This window comes from Erinaceus europaeus, chromosome 14, assembly GCF_950295315.1.
Source record: "Erinaceus europaeus chromosome 14, mEriEur2.1, whole genome shotgun sequence".
Classification (NCBI taxonomy): Eukaryota; Metazoa; Chordata; class Mammalia; order Eulipotyphla; family Erinaceidae; genus Erinaceus; species Erinaceus europaeus.
In genome coordinates, this window is record NC_080175.1 from 88,501,539 (window position 1) to 88,518,666 (window position 17,128).

Here is a 17,128-nt window from a genome sequence, read left to right on the forward strand (position 1 = left end):
AGTTCAGGAGACTGACAGATGACTCACTAGTAGAGTATACACCTTACTGAGCTTGAAAATTTGAACACCTGGCCACAACATGGAAATGCTAACATAGGGAAGCCTTATAAGCAATAAGCAGTGTTGTGGTGTATCTCTTCTCTTTCTCTCTAAAAAAAACATAAGTTTAATTTCTGATAATAAGTTTTCAAAATTAGAAAATTGATGTGTTAAATTCTATTCCAGCCTACTTTATTCTAGACTTGTGTCATGCTTTATTATTATTACTTTTTTGAAAAATAGATTATGATACTCACTTTGGCAGCACCTGTACTAAAATTGGAATGCTACAGAAAGATTAGCATGGGTGTTCTATAAGGATGACACACATATCTGAAGCATTCACACATTTTCTGTATTGCAAGTCTGTGGTAAGTACATAAAGTGTATAAAAGAAAATAGACATATTTCTTCCATTGGTCTGTCAGTTTTAATGCAGATTCTACCATTTCCTATTATATTATTGGTGCTTTTATTTCATAAGTTACATATGATTATGGCAAACTTATGGATTTGAGATGAGTCAAAAAACATATTTATAATTTCCTGGCATTGATAAATATCATAATTCTTGTGTTCAAATGCTAAATACTATGCTTTCATAGCAAAAATGTCAAATCTTATATTTCCCCATGTGGTTTTCTTTTCATTTTCCTTATTTTTTTTCTTTTTAATAAAATATAATATAGAATCAAAGTAGAATTTGACTGAGTTTGGAGTATGTCACCAAAGTAAAAAACCCCAGGAGGGGGGAGAAGGTACATTTTTAGCTTCACTATAGGGGGGTGGAGATGGGCACAGAATAGAAACTCTAAAAATAGAAACAGAATAGAATAGAAACTCTCAACTCATTTATAATTCAGAAAAGATTTATTGAATGATTGCTTGTCTCTAGAGATAAAATTGAAAGCAAGGTAAGCATAGATTTTCACTGCATGCAAACCAAGAGTATCAACATTTCTGTAGTAGAATGAATGCTTACAGTGATGTTGGTAGAGTGAACTGCTACTTGGTGATATAAAACATGCTGAAATGAAAAGTTACTCAGTTTGTTTGCTCTTTAGATGTGGCTAAGCATTTGAAGAAGACTAAATAAGATCCTTATTTTATAATACTCAGTAAAACGATTAAATTAATTAATGATTAAACTCTGAAAAGGAAATATACATACAAAAAAAATTTTAGAGTAGAAAAGGATTAGTATAAAAACACACACACACTTTTTTCCTTTATTAGCCTCCACGGTTATTCCTGGGGCTCAGTACCTACCCTTCAAATCCACTGCTCCTGGGGGGCATTTTTTCCCATTTTATTGGATAAGACAGAGAAATTGAGAGTAGAGGGGAAGATGGGGGGGTTCGCAGAAAGACAGACATCTGCAGACCTGCTTCACTGCTTGTGAAGTGAACCCTCCTCACAGGTGGGGATGGGCTCAAAACAGGATTCTTAAGTGGGGCCTTATGCTTTGTACTATGTACAATTAAGCCAGTGCCCCACTGCCAGCCCAAAATAACACAATTTTAATAAGATAATGTAGACATATTTGATCACATGTGCCAATGCCATGAACAAAATTTAAGAGCTAGACTGGGGAAGAATGTTTGATTTATTTTTATTTTTAATTAAAGGATATAAAGACAAAAATGAACATCTCATTAGACTAAAGATGAAAAAAGTCACAATATGTGAGTCGGACGGTAGCACAGCGGGTTAAGTGCAGGTGGCGTAAAGCACAAGGACCAACATAAGGATCCCCGTTCAAGAACCCAGCTCCCCACCTTCAGGGGAGTTGCCTCACAAGCGGTGAAGCAGGTCTACAGGTGTCCTTCTCTCCTCCCGTCTTCCCTTCCTCTCTCTAACATCAATAACAACAATAACTACAGCAATAAAACAAGGGCAACAAAAGGGAATAAATAAATAATAAAACATTTAAAAAGTCACAATATTTCTATACGTGTCTGGGAAAATCTTACTAAAAATGGAAAGAGTAAGTGCAGTGACTAGAGAGATATGGGGGGGAGATAAGTTTTTTAAAAATTAGTTATGATAGAGCATGACTCTATCTTTATGAGGAATCAAGAGACAGAGAGAGGAGAAAAAGAAAGTAGAGGAAGAGGAGGGAGAGAAGAGATTCTAAAGAAAGTGGCAGATAGTCAAGTTTTCCAAATTGCTATATTTAACAACAAGACTTGAAAAGGAGGATTACACTTCCCATTATTCCTAAAAATGAAGATCATTTGACATTTTTTTTCACATTTCATGTCATTAACAAACAGAGATCCAGAGCTTTAATGCTGTTTAATACCTCTGAGGTACAGGGTCACAATAGTGACACTCTAAATGACCTGTGTCTTCCTTTCAAAAATAACCAAGTTCATGCTCATTTTTATTTTTCATCATCTTATTTGAGTGGGACATTTCTTCCTTTTTTTTTTTTTTTTCTGTTGTCATTGTTGTCACTGGGGCTTCCTTGTTCCGGGCCTTTTTTCACATATGAAAAGACAGAGGCAGAGTGTCTTTCAGGACAAAGCAGGTAAGACTTGAACTTGACTCATGTACATGACAAAGCTAGCACACTATCCAAGTCAGCTATCTTGTTAAGTCTTTAGTATCTCCTTCTACTGAAAGGTAATCCTTTCATGTTGTGGATCTGTTTGAAAACAACTAATTCAATTTGCTTTTCATTGTTTTTCATCAAAACAGTATTAATGAGAACACACTGAAGACATATTTGACAAATAAAAGAGATGAATGAATCTAAGAGCACTACTCACAATACATTGTGTGGTATAGACTGTAAAATATGCTTTTAAAACATTCAAGGGAATCATTCACAAGCACACACATTTAGCATCTAATTTTGAATCCGTCAGAAATTCAGTTATAAAATATAAGCAGACTGATACAATAGCCTGATTGGAGGAAAAAATCAGTAACAGTAAAAATTTAAAATTTCATGGAGTTTGGCAGTAGTGCAGCAAGTTAAGTGCACATGGCGTGAAGAGCAAAACACAAGGACCGGCATAAGGATCCGTGTTCGATCCCCTGGCTCCCCACCTACAGCAGAGTCATTTCACTAGTGGTGAAGCAGGTCTGCAGGTGTCTATCTTTCTCTCCCTCTCTCTGTCCTCCCCTCCTCCCTCCATTTCTTTCTGTCCTGTCCAGCAACAATAATAACTACAACAATAAAAAAATTAAAATTTCAGTATTTACTGGGTAAGAAATGCAAAACCAACCAGATTCTTCCATAGGAATATGTACCTTAGTATTTAGTCACTGACAAACCTGCCACTAGATATTTGATAATTATCATTTCATTGGACTCAATACTTCATCAATTTTCATCTATCTCACTGCAAACTATAATTTATAATGTAGAAACTTCAAATGACTGGCAGATCTTATATCATTTAGATAGATATTCACAAATTAACAAGTAATCAAATGAAGATTACTTCCCCATTTTTGGTTTTCATAAAAATGAACTTTTGAGACTGAGAAGGTGGCTCGATGGTGGAGAATTTTCCTTGCTGATTTCTATTCCTAAGATTGTATATGATGAAGGAAAAAGTATCCTGATGATTAGTTTGAAGTCAGTGTTAGCATAACTATAAAATCCTTCAGATGTATAAACTTCTCAAATTATGTAAAGTATCCAGTGATGTTAGACTAACCTGTCCAAAAATAATTTCTCTGTTCCTGTAATATAATCCACCATGAAGTATATTGCCAAATTTACTTCTTGGCAGATATACCTCAAGTATAATTATCATCTAGTACATGTTTCTTTGAGAATTAGACAAATATAGCAATAATCAGTTCCTGTACATTGTCTAATTCAGTTCCTGGGCATGTTCAAGATTTGGTTTTGTCTTTCTACTAGTGGAATAATTGTTTGAGGTTAGCACTAAATGTACGTAAATGCTTGCCGGTTGGGCTAGCTTCACAGGCGGTAGAGAGACGACCAGGGACTCATGGCTGAGGTGGGAAGCAGTATCTCCTTTATTAATAAGATACATCACCTTTTACGCATCTCTTCATTGGAAGAGGCAAGGGAAAGAAAATGACTAGGAGAGGGGGCAGAGCAAAAAAAGAGCGCAAACAGACCATAGAAAGCTTCCATCTAACAGTGGGGATTAAACCAATACCCTGCAGGCAGGGCGGGACCCAAAACAGTGATTATGTAAATATACCACATTGTAAGTAATACAAGGGAACCTAATGTGATAATCAAAACAGAAGGTCCTATAAGCAGAATTTAGAAACATACCAACAAATGCTGTGCAAACTCAAACACTTTTGGAAGAAAACATGAGTCTTGGAATTCTGAACTGCTTTTCTTTTTTTTTATTTAAGAAAGGATTAATTAACAAAACCATAGGGTAGGAGGGGTACAACTCCACACAATTCCCACCACCCAATCTCCATATCACACCCCCTCCCCTGATAGCTTTCCCATTTTCCATCCCTCTGGGAGCATGGACCCAGGGTCACTGTGGGTTGTGGAAGGTAGAAGGTCTGGCTTCTGTAATTGCTTCCCCGCTGAACATGGGTGTTGACTGGTCGGTCCATACTCTCTTTCCCTAGTAGGGTGTGTCTCTGGGGAAGCAGAGCTCCAGGACATATTGGTGGGGTCTTCAATACAGGGAAGCCTGGCTGGCATCCTGATGATATCTGGAACCCGGTGACTGAAAAGAGACTTAACATATGAAGCCAAACAAATTGTTGAGCAATCATGGACCCAAAGCTTAGAATAGTGGAGAGGAAGTGTTAGGGGGGTACTCACTGCAACCTCTAGTGTACTTCTGCTTTTAGGTATGTATTTTGCAGTAGTTTACAGATACGTGTGAACATATGCTCTCTCTCACAGAAACTGGTGTATATCTAGGTTTTGGGACTATGTTAGAAAGTGAACCACCTGAGATGAAATTAGAGTATACTATGAAAGGAAAGGTCTCACCCGAGTAATGAAGTTGAAGGGTTGTCATTCCACATGTGAAGTCTTTGGACACAGTCTGAAGTGAAGCATGTTGAGGTGGCAATCGTTGTGTTGGTTAGGTTATGATCAGCGGATACAATATTATTTGATATGGATTGGGAGAGGCATACGGGAAAGTGGGCCCTATCCGAGGGTTCCAGGACTGGGGGAAGTAGGGGCTCTATAGTGGAGATGTGAGGTTCCTGCTGTCTTAGGGTTTAAAAAGACAATTGATAGTTAATGTTACCATCACATTATTTGGTAATTGGGTTAACTTTGAAAAGTCCTTTTGTTAGGGTTTGCTGTACAGTACCCAGTATCTTGTATATAGCTGTGCTATTGGATGCTTCTGATCTTCTTGGTATAGGATTTTGAGAGAGTCTGCATATCAAATACACAGCCTATATATTAAAAAGATTCAGTTTGTGTTTTGAAAAACTTTGAGACATACAATTGATTTTCCCCCTCTCATATTAATTAACTAGTGATTTATATGTCTACATTTTGCTAGGAGTGTACATAAACACCATTCCCACCACCAAAAGACTGTGACCCATCCCTCCCACCCACTCACACCCCCCACTGGTCCAGGAAGCTGCATGTGTATCCCTCATCACAGGGTTTTTACTTTGGTGCCCTACTTACAATTTGGTCAGGTCCTGCTTTTAGTTTCCCTTTCAGGTCTTCTTAGTCAACTTCTGTTGATGAGTGGGATCATCCCATACTCATCTTTATCTTTCTGACTTATCTCACTTAATATAATTCCTTCTAGCTCTGTCCATGATGGGTCAGAGAAGGTGGGTTCTTTGTTCTTGATAGCTGCATAGTATTCTGCCCCGGCCAGCAGGGCGGTGAGCAGGGGCTAGGAACCCAATGAGACCTGAAATGATAGGGACAAGAGACGCGAAGAACGAGAGCAAGTCAAGTTTCTGATCAAGCTCTAAATTTTTATTGAGAATACAGGCATTATAAGGCTTTGGGGAAGGAGAGGGAATGCTGGAGGAGAGGAAGGGGAAGCAAACCTCAAAGAGGAATGTTCCTTGCCACAAATGGCAGGAACCAAACTGTGTGTTGACTCACTTGTGTTGACTCACTTGATTACTGATAAATGGTTTACCTAAGGGGAAATGGCCTGCCCAGGGGGGAATTAACATTTGTCTTGAGGGGTTCTGTTGTCTCAAAGCTTATCATCTATAAAGCAGAGAAATGGCTCCTGGCATATCCTCCCTTTGTTATAATTTTAAAATTGAGGCAGGCAATGTGGGTGAGGAGCAGAGACCCTAACAGCAGGTTTGGTGGGCTTAACCAGAGGAGGGAAGTATTGACCTGAATCCTCCTGCGGGGTGGGTTCAAAACCAACCTTCCCGCATCTTATAAGGCTCTTGGTGTCTTTTTGGGGAGGGGAAGCAGAGCCACACTTTCTAGGGAAACAATTTTTGTTGCTGACACCAACCTCCATGCAAATCAGGTTTGCTTCACGGGGGACTCAGAGGCGGACAATAGGGTCCTCCCCCTGCAGTGCTTTGCCTTGCACCCCTTACTGGTGTCCTTGCCCTGCCAAGGTTGGATGTCTCGATGCATAATTCTGAGTTTTATGCCATCCGAAAAGGGGGTCTGTCATCCTCAGGTTCAGCCAGGCCTCTGTCAGCCAAATCAAGTCTGTGATAATGTATTTGCAAAGGGTTTAATGCCAAGGAGTCAATCTGCTGTTTTATAAAATCAGTAATCTTATTAAAAATAAAGGGTCCTTAAGGTAATCATTAACAAAAGACTAATAAGGGTCTCATAAGGGGCTCTGTAGTGACTCAAGACTATTTGTGGTGGAGTCTATAACCTGTTGTAATTTGTCAGAAAATTTATGGGAGGAATATATAGAGTGTCCTAGCGTGCCACCAGCAAGTCTAAGGGAAGCAGTCAGTGGATGTGATGTCCAGGGGAAGAAACACAGCACGTCTGGTCTTCTGGTCAGCGCCAACTGATGAAATTTTCTTCTTCTGGTCAGCTGTGGAACAAGCAAAACTAGGAGGCAAGGACCAGGTAGAGAAGAATTGACATGAAAATATAGGATGGTGTTTACGAAAACACAGAGGAGGTGCATACACATTAGAAGTCAAGGTGAGGTTCCTTGAACATTGAGGAATATTTTGAGAAAAGTGAGCAGTCAATAAACATGCAAAGATGAAGTCAGCAGTGGTAGGTCAGCAGAAAGAGAAGACTTGGATAAGCTGGTGAGGTTAGCTGGACTATATACTGCCATGGCGTCCTTTGTGGTAAGGACTTGCCAACAGGGACTCTGTGGATTTTGCAAGAGCAATGTCATCCACCATAATAAAAGGAAAACAAACATGGACATCCAGTGTTGAAAAAAGAGAAAAAAGAAATATGTCTCTGTGACTGGAAAAGTGGGTGGCTTTGTCAATGAGATACAATAAATGGACAATTAGAATTTTTGTAAATATTAAAAAGATTTAGTATGTTACTTCATTGACACTTTAACCAACTGAATACTGGAGGGTGCATTACCCTTCCTTTTTTTTATTATTAATTAAGCTTAAGGGTTTTAGTTTTTCTTGTTTGAGCTGTAGCCCACATAAATTTAGAAAAAATATCAACTGAGAGAAAAAGTTTTTTTTTGTTTACTAAACATGGGCAGGTGAATTACATCAATCTGTCAGAGAGCATTGGCTTTTATCAATGGAGATTAATCTTAAAAGTCTGAATAGCAAGATCTTAATTAAACAATGTAGGAGCCAGTAAAGTGCTCTTACTATGGCAGGTCAAGCGTTAAAATTTTTTTAAGAGGCTTGTAAAAAAAATGAGAAAAAATTTTAGGATATGAGTGACTTTAGGAGTCATCACACACCCATAAATAAAAAATTAAAAATGTTTAGTTTTAAATCTTACCATATGAGCAGTCAGTTCTTCATGTGCAGATGTACCTACAATTATTTACTTAGGGAGAGAACTTGTACCAAGTTAATTGATGATCTAATGGTTAGAATTGACTTGAGGTTTTTTCTATGATTTTAGAAGGCTCTTTATTAGAATATACCAATATGTTATAGAAAGTCAATACCTAATGTGTTGACATGATGAAATATTTACCATTTTTTAGCATTATTTTAAACTGATTAGACAGTTTAAGCACACTATTATGCCTTTAGTTTACTAAGATCTTTACTCATCACAAGGCTATCATGAGTAAGCATAGATATAAAACTCTTAATAGATTTTGTTCCTTAGAACTCTAATATGGCAACTTAAAAGGCTAAAATAAAACCTCATAGTTTAAATATTCAAAATACTAATTTTGTTAAATCAGGATTTGCCAAAACAAATCTTCTATCAGACCAAAAACACAATGTATTACCTTAATTTATCAAGAATAAACCTCTGGCAGTGTCTTAAAACAAACCAGATAATTTTTAAAAGCAGAAAGATATAAAGAGGAAAACCAGCGCAAGAGCCTCTGGCATGTAAATAATTAACATAACTATTGTGTTATCTTTTACTAACCCAAGCCAGTTTTGCCTGTTTAGTTGAGAAAGTATTTTAAAAGTTTTTTTTTTTTTTTGAAATCACTTAAACAATTTTAAGTAAAATGTTAAACTTTGTTTGTTAGGATCTTTGTTTATCACAAAGCTATCACACCCTTAGGGCAGCTATGAACAAGGGTGGGTACACAACTTAATTGATCTTTCACTTTGATTTAGATAGGTAACTTAAAAAGCTAAGATAAACCTCATAGCTGAAATGTTAAAATAAATTTTTACTGTTAACATTTTTTTTAGATGACCATTTCACACTAAATAATTTTGTTGAATCACATCTGTTGAATAAAAATTTATCAGGCCAGGAATAGCACGTTTAACCCTTTTTTTCCTGGCAAGGCCACTGCTCTACACTGACTGGGTTATTAGAAAGTCAGTTCAAGGATGGAATTAAATTAACAAACAGTGGCAGTTGATATTGAGGTGCTGGTAATATCTACAATTTTCACAAGAGTGAGAGAGACTACAGAGGCATTTTACCATGCCTAGATATCTCAGCAAATCTTTTTAACTAATGAATTGATGCTGATATTAGCTATCAGAAGGACGAAACTGTCTTATATTTTACTCTGGTAAAGGTGTGCCAACTCTATGAGTCTGGATCTTTAAAACCACATTTAGCTTAACTAAATCTTATTTAAAACTTAAAACAAACTTTAGTTACTTAGGGGTTAACACACATTAATGAAAACAAGGTTAGCACAGACTTAAAACATACATTCTTGGTGAAAGGAAAATTTTCCCTTTGAAAAACCGCTTTTGGTTTTTGGATTCCTAACTCACAGACTCGCTACCCCCCCCCCCCAAGGAGGGGCCTTTGTGGCTTAGGGGAATGATTGACTGACTGAATTTGCCAATCTGTGGAGCAGGGGCTCTGTGCCGTGATTGGCTGCGAGGGCGGAACAGGCGGGCTTAGTTTACAGCCACTGCGCAGAGAAAAATTTTTGAAATTCTTTTTCTGGGCTAAGGTACATTTTACAGTTTTAAAGAAAGTGGTCTAATCAGTATTATTGGCCAAGTCAAGGACCGGAGCACAAAACAGAGGGGCGGTGGTGTAGGGAGGCAGTCTGGACAAGGAAGAGCATAGGGGTTAGGGCTAGCCAGTTTGAGCCTGGCTCCGAGTAACAGGGAAAGCCAAAACCGGGTTTGATTTGGATGGTTTAGTTTTAGTTTTAGGGATTGGGTTTTTTGGTGAGGCTAAAAATGTAAGCTCTTTTGTGACTGCAGCTATTTCTTTCATTAATTGAAGCTGCTCTCTCCGGTCAGTAAGGACCTTGCGGAGGGTGGAAATTCCTGTAAGGGCTCCTGAGTGTGCCCGCCTGACAGAGGGATTGTCAAGGAGAGGGTCAGGCTGGAGAGCAGGGGCACGGATATAGGGAGGGGAATTAAAGGGAGGAGGACACCAATCGGGATTGTAGTATCTGGCAGCCTCTTTTTCTAGCAAAGCCTCATTCTCCGCGGGAAGTGCTTCAGGAGAGGGAGGGTTTTGTAAAACTGGATAGAGGCGGGGGAAAGAATGCTGGGTTTCTTCCTCATGTGAATTAGCAATAGGAGGGTCAATAAAGGGAACTTTAGTAAGTGAGGAGGGACCTGTAGGGAGGGAAACAGGGCTTTTACTTTCATCGGGTGCTGGGAGGCTTTTATTTTGACTGGGTACTGGGGGATCAAGATCAATAATCACAGAAGGGCATGGGGATGAGGACTTTGTCCTGGACGGCAGACTAGAAAGTTGCCGGAGGACTTTTTCACCCTCTGTAATAAGGTTTTTAATATCAGGGTGATTATTATAGATTTTTAAGATATCATTAATTAAATTCCAGTAACAAAAGGCAGAAACAGGTACACGTTCAGGACCAAAAGATTGATAGTGATCCTTAAGACAATCAACAATTCTCTAACGTTTCTCATATATAGTGCTTTCCTGGGGGAACCAGGGGCAAATATTTCTAATATAATCTAAAAACTTCTTTAATTCTTTTTTTTTTTTAACCCTATTTCTTCGTGTCTTGAGTGACTCCTTGAGTCCTTTAATGAATAAATCTTGTTTGCTAAATTCATGTCCCATGGTATTGCTTACCTCAGCCACTGTGACACTCTCCTCCAGATGCGTCTCACGGGCGGGTATTTCCGTGGCGATCTCTGCGAGTCTTTGCGTTACCCCCCTCGGGCTGCGGTGACTCTGTGAATTTGGGTAGGCCTACCCTCTCGATCAGCGGAGTTTCTAGGTCCAGAAGGCTTCTTTGCCCCACGTTGGGCGCCAGAATGCCCCGGCCAGCAGGGCGGTGAGCAGGGGCTAGGAACCCAATGAGACCTGAAATGATAGGGACAAGAGACGCGAAGAACGAGAGCAAGTCAAGTTTCTGATCAAGCTCTAAATTTTTATTGAGAATACAGGCATTATAAGGCTTTGGGGAAGGAGAGGGAATGCTGGAGGAGGGGAAGGGGGAGCAAACTTCAAAGAGGAATGTTCCTTGCCACAAATGGCAGGAACCAAACTGTGTGTTGACTCACTTGTGTTGACTCACTTGATTACTGATAAATGGTTTACCTAAGGGGAAATGGCCTGCCCAGGGGGGAATTAACATTTGTCTTGAGGGGTTCCGTTGTCTCAAAGCTTATCATCTATAAAGCAGAGAAATGGCTCCTGGCAGTATTCCATTGTGTATATATACCACAGCTTTCTCAGCCACTCATCTGGTGTTGGGCACCTGGGTTGCTTTCAGGTTTTAGCTATTATGAATTGTGCTGCTATGAACATAGGAGTACACACCTCTTTTTGGTTGGGTGTTATGGAGTCCTTGGGGTATAACCCCAGGAGAGGAATTACTGGATCATATGGAAGGTCCATGTCTAGCCTTGTGAGAGTTCTCCAGACTGCTCTCCATAGAGGCTGTACCAATTTAGATTCCCACCAGCAATGTAAAAGGGTTCCTCTGTCCCCACATCCTGTCCAGCATTTGTTGCTGCTGTCCTTTTTGATATATGCCATTCTTACAGGAGTTAGGTGGTATCTTAGTGGCTTAATTTGCATTTCTCTGACAATCAGCGACCTAGAGCAGTTTTTCATATGTTTGTTAGCCTTTTGGATCTCCTCTGTAGTGAATGTTTTGTTCATATCCTCTGCCCATTTTTGGATGGGGTCATTTGTTTTTTTGGTGCTAAGTTTGCTGAGCTCTTTATATATTTTGGTGATTAGTTTCTTGTCTGATGTATGGCATGTGAAGATCTTCTCCCATTCTGTGAGGGGTCTCTTTGTTTGTGTGATAGTTTCTTTGAATGTGCAGAAGCTTTTCAGTTTAATGTAGTCCCATTAGTTTGTTTCTGCTTTAGTCTTCCTTGCAATTGGGTTTGATTCATCAAAGATGTCCTTGAGGTGTAGGTGGGAAACTGTTTTACCAATGTTTTCCTCTAAGTATTTGATTGTTTCTGGTCTGACATCTAGGTCTTTGATCCATTTGGAGTTGATTTTTGTTTCTGGTGAGATAAGGTGGTTCAGTTTCATTCTTCTGCATGTTACAACCCAGTTTTCCAAGCACCATTTATTGAAGAGAGCCTCCTTTTTCCATTTAATCCTTTGGGCCCCCTTATCAAAGATTAGATGTCCATAGGTATGGGGTGAATTGATTTTCTAAGATACTGTCATATAACTGTTGGAAGATAGTAAAGTTCTCTTATTCTCTGTCACTGTTATTGCAGTTGTTATACCAACTACCTTTCAGCATCAAGATTAATATTAAACATGAAAAACAAACATAGTTATTTGAGGACAGGGAAGTAGCAGTGGTTATACAGAATATTTTCATACCTGAGCCTCCAACCCAAATTTAACCCTGGCAGGTATCACCATAAGCTAGAGTTGAGCAGTGCCTAGTTAAAAAAAAAAAAAAAAGAAATGCCAAAAACTTTACCAATAGAATACTTAAAAATTAGGTTTAATATTGCAGTTATATTTGTATTATATTATAAAACAATACTGCAATAAAGGTAAATAGTTATAATTCTTCATATAGTATAATCATAATTAAGAAGTAGTCTAAACAAAGAGTTCTATTAAATAAACAAAAGCTTTTATTATTATTTAATTTAATTTAATTTATTTATAAAAAGGAAACATTGATAAAAGGGTAGCATAAGAGGGGTACAAATCCACACAATTCCCACCACCAGGACTTTGTATCCCACCCCCTCCCCTGATAGCTTTCCTATTCTTTAACCCTCTGGGAGTATGAACCCAAGGTCATTGTGGGATGTAGCAGGTATAAGGTCTGGCTTCTGTAATTGCTTCCCTGCTGAACATGAGCACTGACTGGTCAATCCATGCTTCCAGCCTGCCTCTCTCTATCCCTAGTAGGCTGGGACTCTGGGCAATTGGAGCTCCCAGACACATTGGTGGAGTTGCCTGTCCAGGGAAGTCTGGTTGGCATCCTGCTAGCATCTGGAACCTGGTGACTGAAGAGAGTTAACATACAAAGCCAAACAAATTGTTGATCAATCATGAACTTAAAGGCTGCAATAGTGCAGATGAAGAATTGGGGGGATACTCCATTTTGTAGATAGCTAGTAGGCATATTTTAGTTATATTCCAAAGGGCCTGTGGCTATACTATTTCTTTCTTTCTTTTTTTTTTTTTTTTTTCCCCTGAGCCTGAAATCTGAAATGAGGTGGATCCAATTTATTGTCTGGGGAGATGATGTTGTGGCTAGAAAAGGACCAGAAATTGGATCAGGGAAAGGAGTTCCCTAATATGGGGAAGGGATATAAATATTGTTGACTGTAAACCTCATGGATTTGATTTGGTCTGGGGCCCATATTCAGCTTAGGAGCCTATGTGACCTCTGCATCCCTGTAGATCTGAGCTCACATTCTGTGGTCATGAGTAGGAATGTTCCAAGCTGCCCTAATATTGACCCATCTTCCTCAGGTGTAGTATAGAGTACGGTGTCCATCCTCCCTTCAGAGAGTATTCTCTATCATTGTTAATCCATTTGAGGGCAAGGTCCTATGGGGGAGCCCACAAAGGGGCCTATTTTGTTGTTCCTGATAGAGATGACCGGTAACAAGGCGAGAGGTATTTATTTGAGGTCTAGGCTTATCATGTCTGTTCGGGAATCTCAAGACTCTCTGAATAGTGCCCCAGCTGATGGGGTGGCCTGACAGTGACTAAAGAGTCATCATTAAAGTATGCCACTCTCTTGCCCTTATTCAGCTACAAAAGCCTTTTTCTTCATAAGGCTTCCTATATCGTTGGATCTTGGTGCCTGTACAATGCTTTCACTGACTGCAGTGGTTATTCTTTTTTTCTTTTTCTTTTTTATTATACAGCCAATGACACACACAGAGAATAAGACAGAGAGAGAAAGACAGAGAGAGAGAGAGAGAAACTGAAAATGAATGACATCTGAAGCATAACTTCACCACTCATGAAGCTTCCCTCTTGCAGCTTGGGGCTGGGGGTGTGACTCCAAGTCCTTAAACATGGTATTATGTGTAAGATCTACAGCTGTGCCACTGTCTGGCACTCCAGGGTTATTGCTGGGGCTCAGTGCCGGAACCTGTATCCACTGCTCCTGGAGGCCATTTTTCCCCCTTTTGTTGCCCTTGTTGTTGTAGCCTTGTTATGGTTATTATTGTTGTTGATGTCATCGTTGTTGGATAGGACAGAGAGAAAAGGAGAGAGGAGGGAAAGACAGAGAGGGGGAGAGAAAGATAGCCACCTGCATACCTGCTTCACTTACTGTGAAGCAACTCCCCCACAGGTGGGGAGCCTGGATCCTTGAACAGGTCTTTGTGCTTCCTGCCAGGTACGCCTAATCCGCTGCACTACCGCGGGACCCCATTCACGGTCTCTTATTCCCAATGCACATTCTGTGTTAATAATACCTGAGAATCATTACTTCCTGGTGACCATTGGCTTAACTGAAATTTTCCTAGCAAGGAAATGTTCGCTTTCCTCTTCAGGACTGAAAACAGTGTCACTAAAACACTGTGTCGGCTCCATAAATACTTCATGATAATTCAAGAGACCACAAAGCTAACTCTGCAGTCATTGATAGCTTTTGGCATGCATATCAAAGATGGACAGCTTTTAATACTGAATTTATGCTGGGGATTGTTCATTTTAATTGAGAGGTGGAATATCTTGGCATGAAGTACATAGAACAGTCTAATAAACACTTCAGTAAGAGATTAGAAAATTGTAGAGAGAGACCTAGTTTGGCTTTGTTTACTAAATATTAAATATATACATGCATATCTCTCCTTTATGGAAGGAGAGCTTACAAGGAATAAAAAATAATAACCCAAAGACATGAATTTCATTCTAAAGATAGCTGCCTGTAATTTAAAACTGATGCCATTATATAACCTATTATTCTAATCTCCCAGTGTGATAAGAACTTATGCCATTGTACAACCCATTAAATTTTACATATGGTTATTTAAATCTATAAGTGTCATAGATAATGGGGATGAAATAATTATACATATGAAAGATTTGAAGCTTTTCTAAACACTGAGCACATGTGAAGTATCATTGTTACAGTTATACCTACATATGTATAATTTTCATATAAGCTTCAAGGTATAAGAGAACAAGTCTTCCATATCAATAAATAAAATGGTTTTGTATTGAAATAATTATCTCTCTCTCTTTTCTTTTTCTTTCTTTCTTTCTTGCCTCCAGAGTTATCGCTGTGGCTTGGTGCCTAAACTATGAAGCCACTGCTCCTGGAGGCCATTTTTCCTATTTTGTTACCCTAACTGTTGTTATTGTTGCTATTGTTCTCATTGTTAGGACAGAGAAAAATCAAGAGAGGAGGGGAAGACAAAGAAGGGGAGAGAAAGATAGACACCTGTAGACCTGCTAAACCACTTGTGAAGTTACTCCTCTGCAGATGGGGAGCTGGGGTTCAAACTGGGTACCTTGCTCTGGTCATTGCACTTGGCACCATGTTAACCCACTGCATTAGCATCAGCCCCCTGCCCCCAAAGACCCTATTTCTGTGCTGTTTCTTTAAGGAATAGCTCCTGTGTGGTGCAGAGAGTTGACATAAAGAAGTAGCTAACATTTTCTCCCAACACCATTTAATGTTAGGCTAGTGAATCGGGGTGATTGGGGCATTAAAAGATACCATCCTAAAAATCATACCCCAAACCCATGAGATCTGTTAAGATCACTCCATGAAGCTCACATTGTTAGAAAATCCAGGAAGGATTCTAGAAAATAACAAAGAAGTAAACAAAGCAATTGTTTAAATCAGCACTACTCATATTTGTAGACAAATCCTCTGACATTTTACTTTTATTTTACACTTATTTTATTTACTTCATGAGACAGAGATGGGAGAGAGGGGCCAGAATAGCATTCTAGACTATGCAGTGCTGTGGGTGGAATTCAGAACATCATGTGTGCTAGGCCAGCATCTGACATTTCACATTATATTAAGCAGAAAATTAAACTTGGTCAGATGTTTGTCATTTTGATACAATTATCATGTACCAGGAACAACATTGCATCAATATAAAGTATCTTTCTTTTCTTTTTATTTATTTTTTTTATTTAAGAAAGGATTAATTAACAAAACCATAGGGTAGGAGGGGTACAATTCCACACAATTCCCACCACCCATTCTCCATATCCCACCCCCTCCCCTGATAGCTTTCCTATTCTCTATCCCTCTGGGAGCATGGACCCAGGGTCATTGTGGGTTGCAGAAGGTAGAAGGTCTGGCTTCTGTAATTGCTTCCCCGCTGAACATGGGCGTTGACTGGTCGGTCCATACTCCCAGTCTGCCTCTCTCTTTCCCTAGTAGGGTGGGTCTCTGGGGAAGCTGAGCTCCAGGACACATTGGTGGGGTCTTCAGTCTAGGGAAGCCTGGCCGGCATCCTGATGACATCTGGAACCTGGTGACTGAAAAGAGACTTAACATATGACGCCAAACAATTTGTTGAGCAATCATGGACCCAAAGCTTGGAATAGTGGAGAGGAAGTGTTGGGGAGGTACTCACTGCAAATTCTAGTGTACTTCTGCTTTCAGGTATATATTTTGCAGTAGTTTATGGATACGTGTGAACATATGTTCTCTCTCACAGAAACTGGTGTATATCTAGGTTTTGGGACTTTGTTAGAAAGTGAACCACCTGAGATGGAATTAGAATATACTATGAAAGGAAAGGTCTCACCCAAGTAATGAAGCTGAAGGGTTGTCATTCCACACCTGAAGCCTCTGGACACAGTCTGAAGTGAAACATGTTGAGGTGGCAATCATTGCATTGGTTAGGTTGTGATTGGCGGATGCAATATTATTTGATATGGATTCGGAGAGGCATACGGGAAAGTGGGCCCTATCCAAGGGTTCCAGGACTGGGGGAAGTAGAGGCTCTATAGTGGAAATGTGAGGTTCCTGCTGTCTTAGGGCTCAAAAAGACAATCAGTATTTAATGTTATCATCATAGTATTTGGTAATTGGGTTAACTTTGAAAAGTCCTTTTGTTAGGGTTTGCTGTACAGTACCCAGTATCTTGTATATAGCTGTGCTATTGGTTGCTTCTGATCTACTTG

At 39.4% G+C, this 17,128-nt stretch overlaps 1 non-coding gene across 1 annotated transcript; it reads left to right on the forward strand.

Annotated features, from left to right (window-relative positions):
* Nucleotides 1-288: 288 nt before the first annotated feature.
* On the forward strand, nucleotides 289-394 carry LOC132532902 (U6 spliceosomal RNA). The gene has a single exon (XR_009544820.1). It is a non-coding gene; the product is annotated as a U6 spliceosomal RNA (small nuclear RNA).
* The last annotated feature ends 16,734 nt before the right edge of the window (nucleotides 395-17,128 follow it).